Below are 10916 nucleotides of genomic sequence, written 5' to 3'. Positions count from 1 at the left end.
GAAGCCGGCGCGCGCGGGGCCCAGAGCGCAGTCGCAGGCTGGGGAAGGGGCTTGTTCCCGGGCTGGGCGGGGAGGGTCCTGGACACAAGGGAACGCGCCCCAGCCGGGGAGCGCAGGGGCCAGGGCGGCGAGCGCCGGGAGGGGACAGGTCTGGGGGACCCAGGACAGGGACCCAGGGAAGGAGTAGCGGGGGTGGGCCAGGAGATGTTGGGGACTCCAGAATGAGTGACAAGGAAATGAATGAACATCAGTCTGGCAGCAGCATCCAAGGGCTGGGAGAGGATCGAGGTTTGCCAGAGGCCTTATGAAAAGTGTTCCCAGGCCTGGCCCAGGATCCTGGTTGATGGCTTGGAGCGGCCCTGGAATCTGCCTATTCACAGGTGACACTGCGGCAGCCTTGGCTCGGCACAAGCAGTGAGAACCCAGCACTGTGCACCGGGTCTGGGGTGGAGGAGGAGACCCCCAAAGAGTGAGCGCAAAATGGCTAATGAATGAGCATTTCCCAGGAAAGGTTGATCATCTGAGGGTCTTTCCTGGCCCAGGACAGTCCTCCTTCTGCAAGCCCTCCCCCCTCCTGCCCTCCCACTACCCAGAGACACATGCTAAGGCCACAGCCCTACCTTTCCCCTCGGCTTGGGGTCATAGTCCCCCCCACCACACACACACACACACACACACACACACAACAGGCCCCCAAGGCTGCCGGGCCACAAGCTCTTGACGCAGTTCATTGCTGGCAGGGAGTGGGTGGGTGGAGTCCTCTGATCCCTGGGCTGGACCTGGGCCTTCCACCTGACCTCCACCCCATTCCTTAAGCGGACCTTCAGCCAGCTGGCCAGGTATGTGGAGGGAGGGAGCTTCCTCCTGAGGATCAAAGGCCGGCCTCAGGAGCCAGGTCCCTCTAAAAGTATTTCCCAAACCATGTTGTAATTCTGGTAGCTTCTAAATGTCCCACCACTCGGGTGGCCCCAGAGACCACCTAAGCCAGGCTCTGCGGGGGTGTTTCCAAAGCTCCCAGGTGTTGGTAGCCGGGTGAAGAACCGGCACGTCCTGCTGACGCTTGCCACCCTGCAGTGTGAACTCAGGCGGCAGGGTCTCTTGGATGTGGGTGCTGGCTAGGGTCTGTGGGGGCCGGCTGCAGATCTCAGCAGCACCCTGGAGCTGTGAGGTCCTAAGACCTCCAGGGCCTGGTTTTCTAGAATGTCGTATTGACTCTCCCTGCCAAAGCTGGCTCCAGTGCACACGTGTCAGACAGAGAAACCCGGTCTCTGCTGGGCCCCCGGGGCCTAGGCCGGGATGTGGGGGAAGAAGTGTTCACAGTGGGGGGGCAGGTGGAGGGGAGAAGCCGTTGGAGAACATTTAGGGGCTTTTCCTCTGACCCTGCAAATCACCAGCTGCCAGAGTCTGTTGAGTTGGGGTGGGGAGGTGGGAAAACCCCCTTGGAAGCCCCATTTGGGGCCAACTGACATTCTCAGCCATGAGGTTGGGGATACCTCAGAAACAGCCGCAGTACTTGCCATCCAAGACCACCCTGCAAACGCAGGGTCATCAAACCTGGCCAGGGGCTGCAAACCTGGCCAGGGGCTGAGGATGCAGAGGTTGGGGTGTGGCCTCTGCACAGGAAATCCATCCCTGGGTCTCATACTGGTGACAGGGGCCTTACCTGCTAGAAGATAGGGTTTAGGGCCTTGCTCAGGCCTTTCTGAGTCTCTGGGGTGGAGTCTGCTTTTCATAGGGACCCTGGGAAATGTGGGGGCGGGGTAGAGACTTCTGACCCGACCTCTCCTCCGACTGTGCAGCCCTTGGCCCTGAGAGCTTCGCGGTAGAGCTTCTAAGCACGGCCCCATCTCTGACCCCCTTCTGTCCTTGGAGCCTGGACAACCCGAGGGAGAGGCCCCGGTATAGGCAGCACTGCCTCTGATGGCCCCCGGTCACCCTCTGAGGGTGCACACCCAGCCTGGAACATGCGGGGCGCCTCGGGCAGGGACGCCGTCTCTTGACCCTTGGAGCCTCCTGCCCTGGGTCTGCGTCTCAGGGTGGCGTGCTCGAGTTGGGAAGCCACCTGAAGCCGAGGCCACCCGCCTGGTGAGCTGAGCGTGCCGCTCCAGCCCTCCCTGGGGCAGCTGGTCAACCGCAGGCAACTCGGTATAAGAGGTCACTGTGACTTCAAGGGAGCTGGGTGCACGGGAAGGCCAGGACTGCACCGCAAACCGCTGAAGGCCTCGTGGGGTGCGGCCCAGAGGCCAGGAGGTGTCCCAGCACCCCAGGCCCTTCTCGTGGACAGTCGTCAATTTCCACCTGGCTCGAGCAGGGCCCTCCGCACTCTGCAGCCAGAGCTGTCCTCCAGCCTGTGCAGAGGTGCCGCGAGGAAACCCAAGACTGTCCTCTTCCAGCAGGCGGATGCCTAACTCCCATGTGGGGCCCGGGAGACTGCGTCGCAGGATTGTGGCCAGTTCTGGACACTCATCAGGACACAATGGCCAGATTCTGCCCATTCTCAAAACACACCATGGTCTTGCCTTCCCCAGGGCCTTTGCACATGCTGCCTTCCTCCCACCACACAGTCACAGGGCTAAAAATGTAGAGGCTCTGAGTAGCATTTCCTGACCCACCCCCCAACATGCACTGACCACCATCAAAGTTCTGTCTACTCCAAGTTCTTGAGAGACATCTCACATTCTTCTTAACTCTTTTATTTTTCTCCTGCACTTGGTCCATCTTTATCCTCTTTTCACTGAAATATCAGCTTAGCCAGGGGAGGATGCTGTGCAAAAATAAATCTTGACAGAGCGGGGCTCTCTTGCTGAGAGGGCAACCCTCGCTAGGGACAAAGGCAAAGCGGTGGCCAGCTGCCAGGCGGGCAGATCTTAGGGGCCGGCAGGATCTTAGGAGCGCCGCCGCGGGGCGTGGGGCTCAGGGCGAGGAGAGGCCCCGGTCTTGGCGTGCAGGTCTGGGGTACTGCCTCCATCCTGCCCGGTGGGGGCGGCTGCAGCCTCTTCCAGCCCCGCTGTGCCCTGGTCCCTAACCCTCAGTGCCGCCCACCCTTCACTGGCAGGAAAAGTCCTCCAAGTGACTTGGAGCCTGGTCTGCAAAGAGCTTATCTGTCCTGTGACGGTTTGGCCTGCTGCAATGTCCCAGGGGTCCCCACTCCCTGGCAGGGTCATGCGAGGCTCAGCCGGGTGCACGCAGGGGGCTCGCGCTTGGAATGCTGTGTGGCAGCTGCCATTCCTGTCCCCCCCCACCCCCCGCTGCCTTTCCTTGCTGCCCCCTCACTGAGACCTCCTTTCTGTGACTCCAGGCAGCTTCCTGTTTGGGTCTCCTTTCTCTGGTGGGACACTCCTCAGAGAGGGGAAATTCCAGGCCAGGTCAGAAGACAAACGGACAGCCAAGCTTTGATGCAGCCTGCCTGGCCTCCCAAGTGACCCACCCCTCACCAGGGCTGTGAGGGAAAGAGCCAGAAAACAGGCCAGAGAAAGCCTCTCCTCACTCAAGAGCTGGAACAAGGGCAGAGACAGGTCAACAGAGCCTGCTCTGCAGGCAGCTGGGAGAGTGGGCGGTGGCCGTTACCCAACAGGAGGGTGCTTCTTGGACCTCTGGCAGTCCCTCCACGGTCACGCGCTGAGAGGAGTGTAAAGTTGGTGGCCTCTCCCTCAAGTAACTGGAGGTCCAGTTGGGTTGCTCCATCACCAGAGCCCACAGGCCATGCCTAGTCAGGGCCCACCAACCTTTCCTGTTTCACCATTTGACTCACCATGTCCTGAGAACACCAGCCAGATTGAGATTTCCAGAAACTTCCAAACCCCTTCCTACCGCAGGACCTTTGCACCTACTGTTTCCTGCCAGAATGTCCTTCCCCTCCTGATTCTGTCAGACTGAAAATATGAAGTGGGGCAGGCTGTGGGCCTTCCTCAACCCCCATCGTATATTCCACCTAAATTCCTCGTCCCTTTCTAGATTCCGGGATCTAGATCAAGGCCTGACATATTTGTTTCCTTTCTAGCTCTTTCCATGACCTTTAATTCTCTCTCTTTTTTCTTTTACTGGTTCGACCACCTTCCTCCTCCCCATGCTCCCATTAGAGAATCATCCGAACAAGAGCAGGTGCCCTTCTGTCCTCTGAGCCAGCCTGGTACGCACAGGCATGGCCCAAGGGTGAGTGAACGCAGCTGAACCACCCCAGGGCAGGCACCAGCGGCAGATCTGCGGCTGCAGAGGAGGACCTCCCGGCTGGGGTGGAGGGCGGCGGGGGTCGCCCCCAGGTCGTCTGACTCGGCCTCTCAGACACGTGTGCGCACGCGCACTGTGTGCCGGCTCCCCACCCCGCGCCCTCTCCAGTGCCCTGCTCTGCATGTCAAGCAAAGCCTCCAGGTTCAGAGCCCAGGGCCCACGGAACACCCAGGACCAACCCTCCTCGGCTGGGCCCAGCGAGGCCTTGGGGCTGAGCTGTGCTCTGGAAGGAGGAGCCCGGGCGAGGCCTGGCCGTCTGCCCTGGCGGGTCTGCGAGCCAGCAGCCAGGGAGCCACCGCTTACGGGAAACGCTCCGCTGAGGAGAAAGGGCGCAGGCTGGCCTCCTGGCCTGTGGCCTGGCGCTGGCCTCCGTCCAGACTGGGCGAGGAAGCCTGTTGTGCTCTCTGGGAGCGGCCCTGAGTTCCTCCCCAAGACACCGTCTCCCCTCCCTCCCTACCAAGGAGCAAAGCACAACAAAACACAGTCATTTGTGAAGCGTGTTGTTGTGGCTGGAGAGGCAGCCGGTGCCAGCCAGCGCGCTGGGGTTTGCAGCTGGATCTGCCTCTTATTGGCTGGGAGATTTGGACAAGTTACTTGACCTCTCTGAGCCTCTGAGGTTCCCTGTGTGTGAAACGAGAACAAGGGTTCCTGCCTCTGGGGCCGAGGGCTGGTTGAAGTGCTCAGAATGGAGACTGCACTGAGCACACGTTCGCTAGCGAGTGATCATGTCTGTCTTCCTCTCCTCTCAGTGGGAGGTGAGGGGAGGCGAGGGGAGCCGCCATGCGGACCAGGAGGCTCCACTGTTCTGGAAGCAGGTGTGCACAGCTAGCCGGCGGCTCCTGCTCACAGCTCTCCCGTCACACACAGGCTGGGGCGTGTGACCCCCCAGGTGACTTGGCCAAGTGCCAGCCCAAGGCCAACTCTGGTCTCCAGACACGTTTGGGTTGGACCCAGGAAGTCTAAACAGATGAGTCAATGCCAACAACAAAAACGAGGGAGCGAATGGACTTAGTTATCAGCACTTAGAAGCCAGGTGTCACGGTTTGTGAGCTCCACGTTCTGCCCCGCGTCCCCCGCAAGGGACCTGCAGACGCCCACTCGCCCCACACGGCCACCAGGCTCCTCGTTTTCCTCGGCTGGCCCTGGCGAGTTTGCCACTGCTCCTTAAACCCCACTGTTCGGGGCTGGGGTATAGCAGGGTAGAGCCCTTCTGCTATGCCCGGGCCCAGGGTTTGATCCCCAGCCCTGCAAAAACGAGAAACAGGACAGACGCCTGGGTTGCAGACAGGGCGCCCCAGAGGCAAACTCTGGGGAGGGGAAGGGGGAGTGCAGGCCGTGACATCAGGCCAAGGCCACCAGGGGTCTGTTTCCGAGAGCTGCTGTGACAAAAGCACCACCAATCAAGAGGCTGGAAACCCAGAGGTGCACGTCTCAGGATCAAGGTCCCAGATCAAGGTGCGGCAGGGCAGGGCCGCCCTGAACAGGTCCCGGGCCCCTCCTGGCTTCTGGACGTCCAGGCTCACGGCAGCCTGGTGCTCTTCCTGTGGCCTCGTCCCCGTGCTCAGAGTTCCCTTTATGGTGACAGAGGAACCCTGTCGGAGGGGGCCCGCTGCTCCCGGACGGACGGCCTGGCTCAGCTGCTCAACCTCCGAGAGCCCTGGGTGAACAGGCTGGCCTCTGAAGGCCCCGCGTCAGGACTTCAGCTACCAGCGGGGCGGGGTTGGCACCGTCAGGCCCTGAGGGAAGGTAACCGGGCTCACCCCACAGGGGCCACCTCCAAGGCCCAGAAGCCAGGCGGTCATACTCTGCCTCCCATCAGTCACTGGGTGAGGGCCACTGCCCGGCAGGGACCCCAATGCCCAGGCTCTTCTGGCTCTGGGCACAGGCGGGTGATAGGAGTTCCCGCATCGAGAGGGTTGGTGTTGGGCCAAAGGAGCAGCTGCTGCTGGGCATGAAGTCCGCGCCCCTGGTGCCTGGGGCTGGCCAAGAGGCCCAGGGCCGGGCACCCGCCCATAGCCGTGCCGACGCACCGGAGAGGGGCTTTGCCCGCGTCAGCCGCCCACTCACTCAGCACGGTGGCCCTAAATGCCTGCCTTTCTCTCCCTTCAGGTCATGGCAGCTGGTGGAAGAGCGGGCAAGAACCCTGCTCCAGTTCCAGTGTGGTCCCCAAAGCCCAAGTTCAACGCGAGTGGTGGTTGGAGGTGGGACCTTTGGGAGGTGGCTCGGACCAGTGAGGTCTTGAGAGTGGGTCCCCATGATGGCATTGGTGGCATCATGAGAAGAGAGACCCACCCTGGCTCCGCCTGGCCACGTTCTGATGTAGCAGGAAGGCTCTCACCAGATGGCTGGCACAAGACGCTGGCTCTGTGCTCTTGGACTTCCCAACCTCCAGAATCAGGAGTCAGAGACATTTCAGTTCTTTATGAAGCCTCTGGCCTCCTGCATCCTGTTCTAGCGACAGAAAACGGACTAAGACAGCTCATCCACCCTATGCGGTGCACCTGACCCAGCCGGCAACCAAGGACTGTCCGCAGACGGAGGTGGGCAGAGCCTGCATGCCAGTGAGCCTGAACTGATTGACAGAGGGACCAGGGACTCCCTGAAAGCAAAAGGTCCCCCAGCTCAGGGACCCTTCACTGTTGGTACTCTGAGACCCTCAAGCGCCATCAGGAAGTGGGGCCTCCGTGTGCAGCCAGGGGCACCAAAAATGATGCTAATGGTGGTGGAACGAGGGTCAGAGTGGAGGCCCGGCTCGGCAGGAAACCGAGGCCGAGGGGCAGCGCTCCCTTCTCCAGACACCCTGGCACTCTGTGCAGAGGACCTGGGGAGCGAGACCCAGCCTGGCTAGCAACGCCACCTGGGACAGCTGTGCCCTCCCAGCAGCGTCCATGATCGCCCGGTCCTGTGCTCTGCAGCGGCACAGTCTGAACCCTCCACTCTAAACCTGCCAGCAGCTCAGGTGGCCCAGGCCAGCAGAAGAGAGGAATGGACCAAAGCTTGATGTGCTGGGGAAAGCTCACTGGGCACCCGCGTTTCCAGGCTGCTGGTGACAGGCCACCACCAGGACACACACACAGCGATCGAGAGCCACGACTCCCAGAATGGACAACCTGGGCTCAGAGCTGGGCCTGCTGCTGCTCCGAGAATACGAGTTGGCCTTGCCGCTGCAGCGAACAGACCTTTCATTTCCTAACAGTAGAAATGTATCTCTGGCCCCCCTCATAGCCCTGGGTTAGCATTCAGTTTGCCAGGACTAGGATTCTCTGCTTGGAAAGATGCTGGCACTTTCTACCTAATGGCTGCTACCTTCCACATGCAGGAAGTGGAAGAAGAGCCTATGGGGGAGATAGATCTGCCCTCTTGTAGGACCCAGAAGTACCACAGACGCCACTGGAGAGAACTTGGTCACGTGACCATGGCCAAAGACAGGGGATGATGGGAAGTGTAGTCCAGTCCTGTGCTTGACTTTCTAAAATGTTTATTTTTGCTAACCATTATTATTCATGTTTATGAATTACACTTGATAATTCAGTACATGTCTATAAGGTACAATGACCAAGCCAGGTGACCAGCACTTCTATCTCTTTAGACATCATCATTTCTTAAGTTGGGAGATTTGGATCTCCTCTCTGGTTATTTTGAAGTGTAGAATGTGGCTGTGCTCCTCTGTCTGCATCTTAGCATCCGTCTCTCAACTTCCTCTCTCCCTTGTCCCCGCTCACCATCCTGGCCTCTAGTGACCACAACTCCACTCTCTACTTTTTAGCTTCCACAGGTGAGAGGGAGCCTGGGGTACTGGCCTCTCTGTTCCTGGCTTATTTCACTTAACACCATGTCCTCCGGTTCTGTCCATGTTGCTGCCGATGACAGGCCTTCTTTCTTTGTCCTGGCTGAACTGTATTCCGCTGTGTGCACACACCACACTTTGCCCATTCATTCATTGATGGACAACATGGTGGGTTCTGTATCTTGGCTCTACAATCCTATTTTTAAAATGGGTGTCAGTGCCTCCCTGTCAGTGTCTTCCACGAGGTGAATTCATATCCCCGGGGTTCTGTCTCCTCAGCTCTCAAATGCGAATGGAGACCGTCCTTCCCCTTATAAAGCACTCACTACAGGGCCTGGCAGATAGCAAACCCTTGATAAGTGGGTATCCCATGTCCCCGAATCTCTGTAGCCACCCTCGGGGTTTGGGGGTGTCCTGGGGGAAGAGACCCTGAATAAGGCTAGACCTCCTGGCAGCCAAGCAGACAGGATCTGAGAACACTGGGCTTTGGGACATTAACCAAAACGTGACCACACTTGGATTCTATCCGGGGACACCGGTGCTCCTGCATCTACCCAGCACGCTCCAGTTCAGTTCGACTCTTCCATTCAGTGTGATCACCGACGCGGTGCCATGGACCGTCGTCAGCCATAGCGCCTTCCTCCTAGAACCCTGAACCGGACGATTCTCTGGCCCCAGGTTCGGAAACCCGCCTCCAAGGTGGTGAGGCCTGATCTTTGTTTCTCAGACCACCTCGAAGGCGTGGATCACGATTCATAATTTTAGCTCAGTTCACTTTTGGAAAAACCCCCACCACACAGCGCAGACCTCGAGAAAGGCCCCACCCTGAACTTGGTCCGGGCACGGCCACTTCTGCCCAGGAGGCTGTGGCGAGCCCGCCCTCTGCTTCTTCCACAGCCAGGAGATCCTCCCGCAGCTGCGCTGGGGGACTTCCACTCAGGGGAACCAGCAGCCTCACGAGGTGAAGCACACAGGCAGGGTTTGGCAGGGGAGCATTTTCCCAGTGGGAAGCCGCAGCCCAGAGAAGGGAGGGGACTGGCCTGAGGCCACCCAGCTGGGTGAGGTGGACGCTGCCCACCTCTGGTCCCCTCCCTGCAGTCCGTCCTCCAGGCCACACGCAAGGTGAGATGCTTGTTCAACAGGAAGCCTCTGCGGCGGCTGGCTTCCCACGGCCGGCTCCGCCAAGCTCCTCAGGTCGCGGCTTGGGGGACGCCCCCACTAGGCTCTGGCCCCCTCATCACCAGCTCCAGCTTGCTGCCATCTTGGTGGCCGTCCCTGAGACTCGGCAAGCTTGCTCTGGTCCGGGGGACTGTGCCTGACCTGCCTGTCACATGCTGGTCACCGGGCTGCTTCTTTCATATCCTTCGGGGGGTGTCTCAAATGTCACTCCCCAGTGTCTGCAAACACCTGAAGCTGTCCTGTCCTCCAGAAGCCACCAGGCCAGCAGCAGAGGAGTGGGAAAGCCCCAGGAGCCCCCAGCCAGCGGCTTCCAGGAGGTGGCAGCCGCATGCCCGATCCCATTGACCCTCAGGTGGGTGGGATAACCCTGAGGCTCCTTTCTCCCAGGGTCCCCAGAGGGACCACAGAGGAGGCCTGCTCGAGGTTGTACCCAGTCGGCTCCCTCCCCTGCCGCCCCTCCCTGCCCCTTGCCAGGGCTGTGATCCCTCCACACCCTTCCGCAGAGTGGCCACCAAGACGCATCCTCAGAGGCCTTTCCTGTCTACCCCGTCTGCAGCCATTTGAACTGCGACCCCAATATCATGTTTACCCCTTGCTCTGGACCCTGGGAATGGGACCCTGTTTGGAAAAAATATCTTTGCAGAGATAATTAAAGATCTCAAGATGGGACATCCTGATTTTGGGGGGAGCCTAAACCCAGTGCTTGGGTTCTTATCAGAGAAGCCACAAGAAGACAGGGAAGAAAGCCCACGAGGACAGAGATGCAGAGAAGAGGACATGGGATGACAGAGCAGAGGTTGGGGTGACGAGGCACAAATCAAGGGACGCCCAGGGCTCCTGGTGGCCACGGGGCTGGGAGAGGCCCACAGAACAGGTTCTCCTGCGATCCGCCGAAGCCAGTCCTGTCAACACCTTGATGCCGGGCCTCCGGCCTCCAGAACTGTGAGAATGAACTTGCGTGGATCTAAGCCCTGCGGCCTGTGGCTGCCGGGTACAGCAGCCTGGGGGCAAGAGCACAGTCGCTAAGAGGCTGCGCCCCCTGCCCTTCCCCGTTCCACCAGTTACTCCCCCAGCTCCTCCACACCCTCCTCTCAAAATCTCCAGGTGACTTGCTTCTTTTCTTTCTGTTTCCGCCACTCGAATGTAAGTCCCATGAAAAGAGGCCCTTGACCTTCCTCTTGTCCCCACTCTGCGTCCCCAGCCCCAGGACAGCACCTGGCCTGGCTCGGCTACTGTTTCTAACGACTGAGCCAATGAGAGAATGCGTGGGCGAAACCAGCCAGGCTCCTGGGCACTTCCTCAGTGCCCACCAGAGCCGGCAGGCGGCACCGCCCCTCTCAGCCCTCGCACACGCTCTGGAGGCTCTTTCCCGTGGTCCATGCCGCACCTGGGACTCGGAGGCATGGGCGCCAGGTGGCCCAGACAGCAGCCTCCTCCGAATGCTGCCCGGACGATGCCGGGTGCGGCCAGGCTTGACAACCACTGGTTTAGCCGGGGCTGGGCAGGAGCAGGGGACCGAGACAGGACCCAAGCTCTAGGGTCACTAGCATCCCAATTTTCCTGGACTGGACTGAGGGGGGTTCCCGGAGAACAAGACCGAAACTGGAACAGTCCCAGGCAAATCGGGGCACGTTGGTCACCCTGGACAAGCCGCTAGGAAGATCACACGCACCCCGGAGCCACTTCTAGAGGCCCAAGTCCCCTGAGATCCTGCTGCCTCAGT

The sequence above is a fragment of the Sciurus carolinensis genome, chromosome 18 (genome assembly GCF_902686445.1).
Source record: "Sciurus carolinensis chromosome 18, mSciCar1.2, whole genome shotgun sequence".
Taxonomy (NCBI): domain Eukaryota; kingdom Metazoa; phylum Chordata; class Mammalia; order Rodentia; family Sciuridae; genus Sciurus; species Sciurus carolinensis.
This window is presented reverse-complemented; position numbering follows the sequence as displayed.